A 16428-nucleotide genomic window follows, 5' to 3' on the forward strand; every position below is an offset into this window, starting at 1 on the left:
ATCTCTACTGCTCCCAATTCTATTTGCTACACATGCTATATTTATTATATTATATAATAAATTTATATATTTTTATTGATTTAAAAGGAAAAAGAAATAGCTTACATATGTTATTCTACTTTTTCATCATATCCCAGTTACCTGCCCATGACATCCCTCAATTGCTACTTCCTCAAGGAAGATATTGAAGATCATCAGGTTTTATTTAGACACTCCTACTGCAGTAAGACCACCTATTGTGTTTAGTAGCTCTAGTAGGGAACCCATGATTTTTGTGCTACTTATGGACTTGCTAAAATAATGGACATTTTGAGAACTTTGGATCATAAATCTTCATCTTTTCCACTACTAGTATGTTCATTTTCCTCAGATTTGCTCAAAATATACTTTTCTTAAATCCTTGTACCCACAATTAATCCTGATTTAAATAAGATGATCATAAAAATTGAGGATTTATTTATTAATATTGTAAATTTAATACATATTTAATATTATAAAAACATATACATATTTCTATATAAAATCATAGCTTAATGTGCAAACTAATACTTCCCTGTCAGTAATTATACCTGTGATTTCCCAATATTCAAATCATAATAATAATTTCTCTAAGACATGATACAAAAGAAAATGATTATACATACAAGGCAGATGAACATATGCTGAGATCATTATATTCTCCTGCAGAGCTATATTTTGTCATTTGCTTGAATTAAAAAGAAGATATGAACTAGTTCTTCTATTTCACTTTCTGGTAAGCTTTTAGCATTTTCTACTTAATTCAGAAGGAATGGTCAAAAAAGTTGCAGTTTAAAGTATCTGTTATCAAGGTGTTATGTAAATGACTGGGATATTTACAACTAAATAAGAATAGATATGCTTTTTTTTCTGATTTTGATGATTCAGAATCAGGAAAAAATGCAAACCTCTGATATATTACAAGCTTTAGATTTAGAAACTCATTTGATCATATTTTTAAAATAAAAACAAAAACAAAAAGAGGACATAAAAGCAACTGGAATCTACCAAAACCTTAAGAATATAGCATTAGCTATTCTGGTAATTTAATAACAACTGAAAAAGCAGTTGTGCTTATTTTATGATTGATCTAAATCTGGTAGGTCAGTTATTAAATATATATATATATATATAACATGTAGTAAAATTACCTACTGTAGGATGAATTTCAGAAAGAGAAAGAGAATCCTAAAGAATCTTAAAGTCAGTAGAATCAGAAAATGATAGTGTACTAGATTGAATAGTGTCCACTCAAGATTAACGCCAACCTCAAAATTGCAATGTGATCTTATTTGTAAATGGGTCTTTGCAAATATAATTGGTTAAGATGCGGTCACACAGGATAGGGTGGTCCCTATATCCAATACTGGTGTCACCATTAGAAAGCCAGGCACACACACACACACACAGGGAAGAAGACCAAGGGAGAGAGGAGGCAGAGATTCCAGTTATTCAGCTGCAAACCAAGCAACACAAATGATTGAAGTCTTTCTTCTATTGATTTTTATAGTCTGAGGACTTACATTTAAGTCTTTAACCTATCTTGGGTTAATTTTTGCTTACGGTGATAGGCAGGTTTCCTTGTATATGGTGATAGGCAATTTCATTCTTCTACATATGGCTAGCCAGTTATCCCAGCACCATGTATTGAATAGGAATTTATTTCCCTATTGACAGAATACATTTTCTTTGTTTCAAGACACCTCATTTGTGGCAATTTGTTATGGAATCCCTAAAAAAAAGAAACAGAAATGGTCATAAGGACGTCTTCTACTGGACCAAAATGAACTGAAACTGAAGTGATATCTGAAAAGTGAAAGTTAAAAATAATGAATGAATTTACATTATTATTTTTGGTACTATAACAGTATTTTCTTTTTCAATCCTATTATTCTCTAGATAGAGGCAAGAAGATATAGATTTAGAGAACTCATATATTCTATATGGGTATATGAGATATATGCAAACTTGTGTGATATATATATATATTTAGCTATATAAAAATTTATGCATCAGAGTGTATGTTTGTTCAATTTCACCCTAAAGTATGAAAACGAATAGTTTGAGTCTTCTGATAAAAATGGCAAATTTATTGACTGTATTTATTAATGTTTCTTTTCACAATCTTACTAATGTAGCATCAAGAATTTTTTAATTAGTTAAAATTTTCATCAGACAATAATAAATCTGAGAGCCAATTAAAAATTTAAATATGATTTCAGAAGATGGAAATCAATAATTTTTGGTAACTGACTCAAAAAAGCAAAGAAATGTAAAATCGACTTGCCTATAAGGCCAAGATAAAGAGTCTTGAATATCATTCTCAATAAGACTATTATTGCTGTAGATATGTGAATAAAACCTTTGAATTTTTAGGTACTGCTTTCCCAAAGGTTTAAGTGTGAAGTGCAGCTGAAAAGAAGAGGACTGGGTAGAAATCATTTAGAGAGAATGACGGAATCCCAAATCCTACTTCTAGTTCAGATAGATAGGCAATTTAATTCCCCTGAAGCCTCCCCTAGGCAAAGAGTAAATGATTATTATTGAGATGAGGGTGGGCTATAAAAGGTTTGGACTAGAAATATAAGGAAGAGCTCAAGGAGGAGGGGATTGGAGGGATAAGATGTCAATAAAAACAAGGAGATTCGTTGAAAGTTTCCATACTGAATAGTTAGTAACACTGGCCCCTTCCCCTGCTAACATCTCAGAATTCTCATAATTATAAGCAGATTGGAGGCATTTTATCTGAATTAAATTATTTAAAAACCTGCTTAAAAAAAACCAATACTCACTGACTTCTGAGTCTCTTTAAAGCAAACAATTCAGTTCTTGACCTTCTCCCTATCCTGAAATCTGAAAGAAGTCAAGCTCAGAACCACATTTAGAGTTTTTGAAGTATGAACAAAGGTCCAAGAATCAGCAGGCCCTTGAGAATAAATTCAAATAAAAATCAGTGACATAATTAAAGAAACAGAAATGCAATTATACCAATCTAGCTGTCAACTACATTTAATAGTATTAACAATGAGAGCACTAAATAGTAATTTAGAAAACTGATACTCTTTTTCAATGATGATAGAAGTGGAAACGTAGGTTGAAAACTAGTAAAAGAAATAATTTCTTATTTTCCATAGTTGGAATTCAATAAACAATGTCTAAATTGAAAACTCCAGGCACAAAAGTACAAACGTTATTTGACAATATGCCACTAATTCTTAAGCAAATAGATACAGGAATAAGAATAAAATATACGCTTAGGGACGATGTGAAAATATTTGTTTTATTCAAATGTTGCAATATTATTTCAATAAGTGTACTCAAATTGCATTCATAAATTAAACTGTATTTTTATAAGAACAGAGAATTGAAGTATAAAGGAGGAAAATAATGGATAAGAAATAAAACACATAAAATTGTTTTGCCTTTGAAACTAATAGTGGTGTAAAGTTTAAAGATTTACTCCTAATCAGCAGAAATCTTCATAATTTAAAAGGTTCCTGGCAATAGCTGTTGTTATATTTATACATATTTATATAATATTTAGTCACCTATTTCAGACTGCAAATTTTAGATAAAATGACCAAATATATCATATAATTAAAGCTAATGTTGCTTTAAAGTGGTTTAGATTCAGTAACTATAGTAATGTTCAAAATAAAATTTATAAACAATTAAAAGCATTTTCAACTTTACACGCTTCACTTGCCTCAGAATTTCTGATGACTTAATTGAAGCTCAGAATATTAAACCCCAAATGAAATTGCTCGTGATTTTATTGCACACACTAATTAAACTCCTACCTGAAAATACTTTGAAAAGCATTATCAGGCCAGGCACAGTGGCTCACTCCTGTGACCCTAGCGCTTCGGGAGGCCGAGGCGGGCAAAACGAAGTCAGGAGTTTGAGACCAGCCTGGTCAATATGGTAAAACTCTGTCTCTACTAAAAACACAAAAAATTAGCCTGGTATGGTGGCAGACACCTGTAATCTCAGCTACTTGGGAGGCTGAGGCAGGAGAATCGCTTGAACCCGGGAGGCAGAGGTTGTAGTGAGCTGAGACAGTGCCACTGTGCAACAGAGTGAGACTTTGTCTCAAAGAAAAAAATAAAAGAAAAGAAAAGCATTATTAATATTTGCAGCCCCTTGTGATAAAAGTTTTAAACTTTAATATATTCAATAAATGTATGTATGTATATAATAAAAATTTAAATATTGTAGTAGAAACTACAATCTTTATATTACAAAAGAGAATACATTAACACGTTTTGAGAAGTTACTTGTATATCAGAATTGTTTGCTGACCAATTTCCTACTGAATATTATTACATAATTAAGTTTGCAATCCAACAAGAAAAAAAAAAGTCTTTTGAAGTCTAGGATTAAATGAGTAAAGAAAGGCGGGAGAATACAGAAGATATAGAATGGAATAAAAGATCTGATGTCAAAAGTGTTTATTTACTCAAAGAATTGCAGAAAAAGCCAAGGCTATAGAAAGAAATCAAACAATCTAATGAGGTAGTTCAAAAAGATAAATTTCTCAGTTTATAGTATTTGTACAATTAGAAAAGTTGGAAGAAAAGAGAAATGGCAAAATAATATCTACATAAAAATATGTGGATAATACAACCAGTTCACAACTTTAAAACGAAGCTAAGAAATGAATGCCTTTGAGATGGAATTTTCATTAGAACATGAAGGGTAGTATTGTCCTCCTGGGCAGCTGTGTAAGAAAGTTCTATAGAAAGTCAAAGGACAAAATACAGAATAGAGATTAACTTTACAGTTTCAAGATGTAGATAATTTGATTTATGTCAGATTCTCATTATCTTCACATTACTTGGGGCATGGGGATGGCAGAAAAATGCCCCTTTTAAACTTGAGAAATATTTTTCTATAATTACTTTTCCTAATTCAAAAGGTGACGCTACTTTCTGATTTTATTAAGTAGGCATAAATTTACAAAATGACTGAATATGTTTAACATGTTCTGTGGCATGACCTGACCAAATTCCAAGTTCATTTAGAAGTACTTGTGTAGATTTTGTCTGTTGAAAATGTAATAATATATACAACGATTTCGAGAATATGTTTATAATATATTAGAGAATGAGAAAATGCATCAGAAAACACCAAAAAAGTCATTATAATACAATATCTTCTGTGAATATAGTTTATATAGATTACAATTTCCTGTTCATAAATGTGACATATGAAAATAAACTACAAGTCACAAATATAACAAAATAAGCAAGCAAGAAAGGAAGCAAATATAAATGTTTGATTTGTGCATACCACAGATTTTACACAATTTCATTATCATATAAATAGCTCACATATATAATCTTCCATGCATTAATTTTGATAAACGCAACAGTAAAAATTAAGATTAATAGAGTTTTCCTTGAAAGGTTTGCTACAAGTTATATCTACAGCACTTTTCAGCATGGTTATGTTGTGTTCTGAGAAAGTTTGTATCTATTAGTGATTTACGATATCTGCTTACTGATGTTTTTATAGACTTCTAAACTGTAAAATTGCTTTTTTATATTCTTAACTTTTGATGCTTAGATTTAGATTTTGGCAAGTTATGAATCTTTACAAATGTGCTGATCTAGAAGAATAAAAGTGTATTGAACATTAAAAGATACTAATTATAAACACTTAAATACTCATAAATACTACACTAAAGCCTACAGCTGCCTGGTTATGCTTTCTTTGTTATCATTAATGCCATTACTCAAACTATTTTTACATTACCAAATTAGTCATTTATTAATTAGGTGAACATTTACCAAACAACTTCCATGATCTGGCCATTGAGTCAGGAAGACAAATATATAAAAAGATAATGCATTTCCAAATTTAGAATATTTACTACCTACTTGCAAAAACTTGTATAAGCAAACATTTGTAACAGATTATTATACGTACCATAGTAAAAGTAAGTTGGTAGTAGCATGGGAGCATATTAGTAGAATGACTACTAACATAGCCTGGAAACCAGGGAAGACTCTAAGTCTCTTGATAGATGAGTTAATGTCAAATTTACTTGGGTGTGGATGGGGGTTTTAGAAAAGAGAAACCATATGCACAAGTTCAGACGCTGCAAGAGAATATGTTATGTTTCTGAAACTTGAAATAGCTGAGTGTAGAGTATTGAGTGTTAGGGTAAGTTTAACTGGAAATGTGGCTTAGACGTCTCATGAAGATAAGATTATAAATATTTGTAAGTTCTGGCTATATATTAAATATTTAGGACAAAAGAGAGATATTGAGAAGTTTTAAACAGATAATAAAGCTTTATTATAGATGCAATTAGAAGATCAATTTGAGAAAATATATTCTGGAGTTACTAAAACCAGACATTATTATTTAAGCTCAATATTGGGAATCTATACAAGAAAACTGTTTTGGGAAAGAGAATGGGTAAATTCAATCAATAATTAAGTTCAGCACTAAAAGCAAACCAATTATATGTGAAGAAACTATATTATTTTCTTAACCGTATTAGATGATACTATTCTACCATAAATTTCTAACTGGATTTCCTTATAAATGGCTTCTAACAAAACATTAACAATTGAACTCATTATCTTCCCAAATAAAATAACTGCATTTTGACTTTCCCCCTTCTACCTGTCTTCATCCTTTTCCATGCCACCACCTTAGTAGATGGCTTGAATTTATTTAAATTAAAACTTTAAGGAGTTTTTCTATAAAAATTGCAATTCAATTTTCACACTCAGGATGTTTAACACATTTCTTTACACAATATTATTTTCCAGTATGGAATTAATATTCAAACTTTCCAAGCAGTCCTAGTAATGCCCAACCAGTTTAAACCCATTTAGGTTGTACCATTTTCCTCTAATTCACCATTCCATACAATGCAGTCTCAACCAAAATCCTTCCTTCAAAATTGTTGTCCCACCAGAACTTCTGTAGAATTGGTATTATTTCTTCAATGAATGTCTGGTAGAATTAACCAGTAAAGCCATGCCTGTGACAGGGTTCTCTTTTGGAAGTTTGCATAATATTATACTACTTCATGTGTAGAGTTAGGACTGCAATGATATGCTTTCAATTCCTGTCTCCTTGGGACTTTGGTTGTTATAGATTTCATTTTTCACATGTTCTAAAACCCACTATATATTACCTATTATTTTTGCTTTTGACAATCAATTATCTTACACATTAATGTTGGGTGGATTGAATGCATGAATATGTGAAAAGTACTGGGAACAATGTCTGGCACATGGCAGTGTCCAATAGATGTTAGTTATTGTTAGCTGTTATATGTTTCTGATCTATTCTCATCAACTAATTCACCTATTCCTTTGCCAATACCATACCATTTTGATAGCTAGGAAAGGCTCAACTCACTATTCTTTTTTATGGCTTTTGTCCTCCAAAACTTACTTCTCCATATAAAATTTAAAACATTTCACCACTTTCAAGAAAGGGAAAAAAAAGCAGCATTTATTTTAACAAATGATATTGGGACAAATTGGACATCCATAATTAAAAATATTAATCTCAAACTTTACTTCATAATTTACACAAAAATTAACAAAAATGGTTTGTTAACCTATCAGTAAAAGCAAAAACTATAAAACTTCTAGAAGAAAATGTTGCAAAACTCTTCATGGCTTTGGAGCTTATGAAACCCCAATAAGGATGAGAATATGCAAATAAACATAGAGCATCCTGCGGTGCCAGGGAGCAAGGAGCAGCTGCAAACCAAACCAAACGAAAAGCCACAGTGATGGGGGGTGACAAAAGGACACAGAGGCTAACTAAAGGAGCTCCAAGTGGTCAAAGCTGGAAACTTTGAGTAACAAAGTAATTAACTAAATAATTAATAATTAAATATTTAAGTAAAATAGGTAATGAAATAATTAGCTAAATTATTAAATAGTTCATCCCCTGAAGTATTGGATTATAAACCAAAGTATACAATAGATGTCCATAAGTCCATACTGATATAAATAAATGATTTAATAAATAAACACATGGGGAAGAACAGGCAAATCCTCCACACAGGAGAACTCCAAATAATTGAGGTAGCTATTCCCCTGCAAGGAGATAAAGCATAACTTCCCTTTTTTAAAGTATAGACTATAGGTAGTGACTTGCAAAAAGCACAGTAGAGAAGGAGGTGGGAAAATCACTTTATGGTGGAGAAACCTAATCAACACTGCCCCAGCCAGGTGACCAGGATTAATACCAGCAGTGATAAGCCATGTTGATGGTGTGTGCTCTAGACAGGATGGGATGGGAATGGCACTTTCCCTCTGTAATCTTCCTTACAAAAACATATAATTCCAGTCAGATCATAAGAAATACATCAGAAGAATTTTAGGAGAGGACATCCTACAATATATCTGACCTGTATTGAAAGTGTCAAGGTCATCAAAAACAAGGCAAGTGTGAGAAACTGTCACAGCCAAGGGGAGCCATGGCTAATTGTAATTGTAATGTGGTACCCTGGATGGGGTCTTGGGACAGAAAATACATGTTAGGGCAAAACCAAGGAAATCAGGACCAAACATAGACTTTAATTAATAGTGATGTATTATATTGATTTATTATTGTTGATAATAAATGTATCAACAATTATTATTGCCATAATAATTATGACAAATGTACCATACTGTAAGATTCTAGGAACAGGGTAAATTTAGGGCAGATGAGAGCTTTCTGTGTTTTCTCCAACTTTTCTGTGAGTCTGGAACTACTCTAAAATAAAAACACTGATTTTTAAAAATCTATTAAGCACATCATTAGTCATCAAGCAAAGGCAAGTTAGAGCCTCAATGAGACACCACTCCATAGACACCAGAGTGCCTTAGAGAAAATGAATCAACAACACCAAGAGTTGACAGGTAATGTGGAGCACCTAAAACCCTCATACATTTCAGGAAGGAATGCAAAATCCCACAATCAATTTGGAAAGCAATTTGATAATTTTTTAAAAATCTAAAAAAAGCTCTTGATATTTGACCCAAAAAATTCACTTGTAGATATTTACCCAAGTAAAATGAAAGCATATGTGTATGCAAAGTCTTGTACATGAGTGTTCTTAGCAGTTTCATTCACAATAGCTGCAAACTGGAAACAACCCAATCTGTGTCTGTCAGCTGGTAGTGACTGGATAAACAAATGGTGGTTTATTTGTGGAATGGAACACTACTCAGCAATGAAAATGAATGAATGACTCACGCATTCTGTAACATAGATAGACCTCAACAACATTTTATCAAGCAAGAGAAACCCAGCAGAAAAGAGGACATACTGTATGCTTCCATTTATGTGAAATTCTAGAACAGGCAAAAATAATCTATAGAGATAAGAAGCGGATCAGTGGTTTCCTAGGGCAGAGAATGGGAGAATGGGGCTGATGGCAAAGGGACACAAGGGAACTGTCCCAGTGATGAAATTATTCTTATGTTTATTGAGGAGACGGTTACCCATGTCTGCATGTCTACATGTTTATCAAACTCACCATATTGTGTGCTTCAAATGGATGCATTTTACTATGTGTAAATTGTACCTTAATAAAGTTGAATTTTTTAAAGAACAAAAGCAACAACAAAAATAAAAAATATTGAGAATCTAACTGGAATTGTATTATTTATACACCATTTTTTGTTGTTTTTGTTTTTTTGTTTTGTTTTGTTTGTTTGTTTTTTGAGACAAGGTGTCACTCTGTCCCAGACTGGAATGCAGCCATACAATCTCAGTTCACTGCAGTCTTGATCAACCAGGCTCAAGCAAGTCTCCCATCTCAGCTTTCCTAGCGACCGGGACCACAGGCAGGCACCACCCCACAAGGGTAATTTTTTTGTTGTTTGTTTTTGTAGAGATGGGGTCTTGCTATGTAGCCCGGACTGGTCTCAAACTGAAGTGATCCTCTCACCTCCATCTCCCAAAGTACTGGGATTACAGACATGAGCCACCATGCCTGGCCAGAATTTTTTAAACAACACGATGGGAGTAGAGTGTGGTGGCTTATGCCTGTAATCCCAATGATTTGGGAGGACAAGGCGGGAGAATTGCTTGAGGCCAGGAGTTTGAGATTAGCCCCAGCAACATAGCGAAACCTAAACTCCACAAAAAAATAAAAGCAAAAATAATGATAACTAGCTGGGCATGGTGGCTTGAGCCTGTGGTCCCAGCTACTCGTAAGGTTGAGCGGGAAGGATCGATTGAGCTCAGGAGTTACAGACAAGCCTGGGCACATAATGAAACCTCATCTCTACAAAAAATACAAAAATTAGCCCAGTGTGGTGGCACGCATCTGTACTACAGCTACTTGGGAGGTTGAGACAGGAGAATCGCTTGAACCGAGTAGTTGCAGTGAGCCATGATTGCACCACTGCACTCCAGCCTGGGCTACAGAGCGAGAATCCCTCTGTCTAAAGAACAAGCATGCAAACCAACGAACTAACCCACTGTGGGTTCCCCTCCGGTGTCCTGGTGGGTTTCCTGCTGTCTTCCTCCTCCTGTGTGTGCACTCACAGCAATAAACGCCAGTGGTGTGTGTCTCACATGCATCTCCAGCCCCATCGCCATCTCTCTGAGCTCGACTCTTTTTACAAAAGGCCACTTGACATCTTCACTTGGCAGCTCAAAAGCTCCTTCAACCCAGTGTGCACAAGCCAAACTCTGTATCTTCCCATTCAGAGCAGGTTATGTAAGATCTTGCTTGTCTGAAACATCTTGATTGATTCTACCCTCCCTGATTCTTCTTCTTCTTCTTTTTTTTTTTTTTTTTGGAGATGGAGTCTCGCTCTGTCGCGCAGGCTGGAGTGCAGTGGCTGGATCTCAGCTCACTGCAAGTTCCGCCTCCCGGGTTTACGACATTCTCCTGCCTCAGTCTCCCGAGTAGCTGGGACTACAGGCGCCCGCCACCTCGCCCGGCTAGTTTTTTTGTGTGTGTATTTTTAGTAGAAACGGGGTTTCACCGTGTTAGCCAGGATGGTCTCGATCTCCTGACCTCGTGATCCGCCCATCTCGGCCTCCCAGAGTGCTGGGATTACAGGCTTGAGCCACCGCGCCCGGCCCCTCCCTGATTCTTCAGTGAAACTTTGGTTGGATATGAAATTTTAGGTGGGAAATCCATTTCCTTTGAAATTTTGAAGACATTTTCTGTTATTTTCTAGATTTAACTGCTGCTTTTGAGACGTCTGATTTTTGAGACATGTTGAATCCTAGCCCTTTGCATGTGACTTTTCCTTTCTTTCTCTTTCTCTCTCTCTCTGGAATCTTTTAGAATCTTCTCTTTATCACCAGCACTCTGAAATTTTATGGTGATACGTCTCACTGACAACATGCCTCTAATTTTCTTATGTTTTATCCTTCTTTCCATCTTTTAGATTATTGCTTTCTTTTCTGGGAGATCTTCTCAACTCCATTCTCAAATGTCCATGGAGATTTTTGTTTCTTCTCTCATGATTTTAATTTCAAAAAACCCTGTTGTCTCTGAGTATTCATTTTTAAAAGTATCCTATAATTAATGTATGGGTAAAATTCCTTCTATCTCTCTAGGGATATTGATAGATATTTTTGGAAAGTCTCATTTGTGGCATAAACTATTTTCTCCAAGTTGGCTTATGTTAACTCCTCCAGCAAGACTTTTTGATCATCTCCTTTCCAACACATGTTAAGGTGCTTGGTTGAAATAGATACTAATGTAAACTTTTCACCTTTAGTAACTCAGTTCTTGTAAGGATCTAGGGGTCGGCATGGTATTATACCAGTTTATGAAAAGGGGAACCGATGCCGAGGTACACTAAGCTGCCTGGGAATACAGCCCAGGCATTCTGGATCCAGACCCATCTCTCTTGTGACACACTTCAACACCCAACTGGTCGCTCATTAGCATCTTTCATTTTTTGGTGTTCTCTTTGTCTCTCCTACTGAAGCTGAACCTCAGTGAGGGCAGGAAGTATGCCATTTTTATTTCAATTCAATTTCTCTAGGGAACTGTAGATTCATTTATTCATTAGCAAAATCGAGATCATAATATCCGACTGACGAGGTTGTTGCAAGGACTTGCAATGGAAAGCTCATGGAAAGTGCTGTAGGCCCTTGGGCAGACAGAACTCCTGAGGGCTCACCTTGCAGGCCTCTCCTGACCCTCACTGTGTTCCCAGGGGCTCCCCGGAGCGCTCCCTGAACCCCTCCCCTCATCTTCCTTCCCCTAAGGCTTCCTGGGCAGCCCATGCCCACTATCCTCACACTCTGCTTCTCTTTTTGCCTCAAGTGGGCATCCTACAGAGCCAAGCTGCTCTGTTGTGGACCCTGAAGACTCCTTAGAAGTAGATACACCCGCAGAGCCAGCCCAACCCTCAAAACCCATTGCTTACGTGAAACCCTTGAGACCGGAGGCCCCAGCTGGCACAGAGTCGGCTCCTCCTGCAGAGAGAGGCCGGTGGCTGGGAGGAAGCCCGCGGGCAGGGCGAGGCCGTGGTAGAGGGCATGGGCCCCGCAGGGAAGCTGGCCAGAGACAGGGGGCAGAACGCTTGCTGGGACCAGACATGCACATCCAATTGCGCCAACATGGAGAGCCAGGCCACCAGGGGGAACCGGAAATCAGGCAGACCTCAGCCTTCTCTTTTCCTGGAACAGCTCCTGTGCCTAGAACTGTGGAAGGCCCAGGACCCGAAGTAGCCCAGCCTGAGATGGGGCATCAGGAGCCGCCCCCTGTCTTTGGCCCTGAGGCTGTTGCCTGGGAACCCATGTTGATCCTCTATCCCTGCATCAGGTTTAGGACTCTGAATGGCTCAGATGTTTTACAGGTCATTCAAACCCCCAGTGGCACCTATGTGCAAGGGGTCCCCGTGTTCATCACCGACATTGCATACTGACGTTTATCTGTCACCCACATTGTTCCCAGCCTCCCTTTCTTCCACCTGGACTTTCCCCCACCCCCAAACTCCAGCCCCATTTCGGCTCCACTCCTCCCCTCGGGAACCCTCACTTTGTGTTGTCAGGATGGAGCCTCTATGCACTCCTCCCAGGACCTTGACAGTAGTCCATCTGCTTCCAATGCCCCTCTGGTCCTTGCTTTGTACTTTCTGTCAAAGTTGCACATGCATGGAGTTCCTCAATGCTTTTTAAAATAAGCCAGCAGTTCCCCTAATCTTACTGTGCTTATATTAAAAGCCAATAGAGATACTTGGGATGAAAAACAAGGTTGTCGGAATCCAAAGTTATGTTGATGGTTTGAATCACAGAATAGATAGGACTGAGGAAAATATCAGTAAAAACTAGATGTTTAGGCAAGAGAGAGATGGACAGTGAGACAGAACAATCATTCTGAGGACCAGAGGTCATCTAACATGGAGCTCTCCCGGGAGAGCCAGAACATTTGTATGACAGCAAAATACAAGGAAATCGTGGCTAATGATTTCTCCCAATGGAAGAAATATATGAATCCTGAGCAGGATACAAGAAGAACACCCATTGAGAGTATGAGGTATGGTGAAGAGAACATTGCAAAAGCTGCCTGAGAGCTGAGACCTACAAGGAAAGCAGAACCAGGGTGATGTTAGACTTTGCCTGGCAGCATGGATGACTGTGGAAAGCAATGGTGCAATATCCTCACAGCTTCGAGAGGAAAATCACTCTGAATCTACTGTTCTATGAGCAATCAAAGAAATTGTTGGAGACCATCCTGGCTAACACGGTGAAACCTCCTCTCTACTAAAAAATACAAAAAACTAGCCGGGCGAGGTGGCCGCGCCTGTGGTCCCAGCTACTCGGGAGGCTGAGGCAGGAGAATGGCGTAAACCCGGGAGGCGGAGCTTGCAGTGAGCTGAGATCCGGCCACTGCACTCCAGCCTGGGCTACAGAGCGAGACTCCATCTCAAAAAAAAAGAAATTGTTGGAGAGAGAAGGAGGCAGGCAGTGTCAGCTAAAGGGCAAGGCCACATGAAGGGAGAAATGGCATACAGAAAAAGGAGAAAAAGGCAGAATCCTACTCAGACTGGACCTGAAGCCTGTGCTTCCCCTGAACTTAGAGTACACAACTTATAATGTGCAAGCTGCTAAACTCCCTTATTGTACAAGGTGATTTGAAAGGATGTGTTATGCACAGTGAAAGTATAAGTCATGTTTTTCAGCCAGGAAAAAGCCAAACCAGACAACCTGGAAGAAGTGGGATGCAACAAGAGTCAGTAAGCAAGGGAATTAGGAAACTGTATTATTAAGTCTAGATAACTATGATTCTGGAAGAAACATGGATGGCCTAGAATTAAAATCCCAGAAGACTTTAACATAGACATGTGGGGCATGAGAAAATTCAGAAGGAGCTAGAAGTTACTGAAGTTCTTGTCTAGAGCCTGGAAATGATATAGTCGCTGAATATAAGAGCAATGAAACTCTAGTCTCTGACACATTTTTAAGTCTCAATGTAGGTATCCATTGGGAACCACTAAATGAATTGGAATAGAATGTAAAATTTCAAACAGATTGAGGAAAAAGGGGATCAAAGAACATTTGATGAATCAAAGAAAAGGTGTGTGTGGGGGGGTTGGGTTAAACAGAAACAAGGAGAGTGCATGACTCACTGAAAATGCTAAATAAGGAATCAGTAAATTGATGGCAGTGCTCTTGGCTTCTTCCTGGCTTTAATGGGAATATTTTAAATGTTTCACCATTAACCAAGATGTTTGCTGCAAGTTTCTCATAGATGTTTAAGTTGAGGTAGTTCCTATCTTTTCAAGTTTGATAAAAGGCGTATTGTGAATTGGATTTTGTATTTTATTAAGTAGGGTTTTATTAGCTGCTTTTCACTCATTTGTAAAATGTCTAAGTAAAATAAAGACAACCTGTTACATCAATAATTTTTTTCTTGTGTATTCAATCCTTTTAAATAAACCCTTCTGTTGGGCTTATTTTATACTACAGTCCTTTTACTAAAATTTCACAAATTCCAAATATAAAATGTGTTTACCGAAACCAGAAAAAAAAGGTAGAAAAATAATGTCTACCGTCTCGGTTCTCCATTCCTTTTGTATCTTTCCCCAGAATCACACAATCTATACAAACAAAAGTGTACATTAAGAGCATCATTTGTGCCTTGATTTTACAAACACTTGGCATGCCATCTGCCAGGGGTCATGTTGAAGTGGCTATAGGGTCCAGGCAGGTAATGAAGGTGTGGTCAGGACCAGCACCTCTGTGGAGACCATGCCTCTCCAAAAAAGGCACAGGCGACTTCGTATTGAACCATGGCATGGATCACAATGAACACTGTGCAGTGGGAGCTGCTTCTTGGCTTGCAACTGGGGTCTGTCACCCCAAAGCCAAAGAACTCTTGCAGTCATCCTAAACACATGTGCCACTATCTTCTTGCTGTATATCTGTCTGAAAGAGGGACAGGCTTTAGGTTGTGCAGGTGATGGTCTGCTGATAGGCTGCTTCCAGGATGTTTCTACCACCAGAATACTTCATTGAACATTTGTACATGGAGTAAGACGGTCTCATTCAGTCACCCAGGCTGGAGTGCAATGGTGCAGCTCACTGCAGCCTGTACCTCCTGAGCTCAGGCGGTCTTCCCACATCAGCCTGCTAAGTAGCTGGTACTACAGGCAGGGACTAAGACCCTTTGGTCATTTCTCATGGTTTATTTATTTACTTATGTATTTATTTATTTAGAAACAGTGTCTCATTCTTTCACCCAGGCTGGAGTGCAGCGGCTTCAGCTTACTGAAACCTCTGCTCCCCGGGTTGCAGTGATTCTCATGCCTCAGCCTCCCAAGTAGCTGAGACCACAGTCTTGTGCCACCACGCCTGGCTTATTCTGTATTTTTAGTGGAGACTACTAATGCCCAACCCGTTTAAAGCCATTTAGGTTGTACCTTTTTCCTCTAATTCTTCTTTTCATACAATGCAGCCTCAGACAAACCTCTTCTTTCAGAATAGTTGTTCCACCAGAATTTCCGTAGAATTGGTATTATTTCTTCAATGAATATTTGGTAGAATTAACCAATAAAGCCATGCCTGTGGCAGCGTTCTCTTTTGGAAGATTGCATAATACTATATTACTTCATGTATAGTGTAAGGACTACAAGGATATGCTTTCAGTTCCTCTCTCCTTGCGGCTTTGGTTGTTATAGATTTTATTTTTCATATGTTCTAAAACCCACTATATATTACTTACTGTATTTGCTTTAGACAATTATCTTACATACTAATGTTGGGAGGATTGAATGCATGAAGATGTGAAAAGTACTGAAAACAATGCTTAGCACAGGGCAGTGTCCAAGAGATGTCAGCTATTGTTAGCTGATATATGTTTCTGATCTATTTTCATCAACTAATTCACCTATTCTTTTGCCAATACCATACCATTTTGATAGCTGGAAAAGGCTTAAATCACTATTCTTTTTTATGGCTTTT

At 37.2% G+C, this 16428-nt stretch overlaps 1 pseudogene; it reads left to right on the plus strand.

The window, feature by feature from the left end:
• The first annotated feature begins 10449 nt into the window (after positions 1 to 10449).
• On the plus strand, positions 10450 to 12890 carry LOC102123869 (proline-rich protein 20E pseudogene; annotated as a pseudogene).
• Positions 12891 to 16428: the final 3538 nt, after the last annotated feature.

Source organism: Macaca fascicularis, chromosome 17 (assembly GCF_037993035.2).
Source record: "Macaca fascicularis isolate 582-1 chromosome 17, T2T-MFA8v1.1".
NCBI lineage: Eukaryota > Metazoa > Chordata > Mammalia > Primates > Cercopithecidae > Macaca > Macaca fascicularis.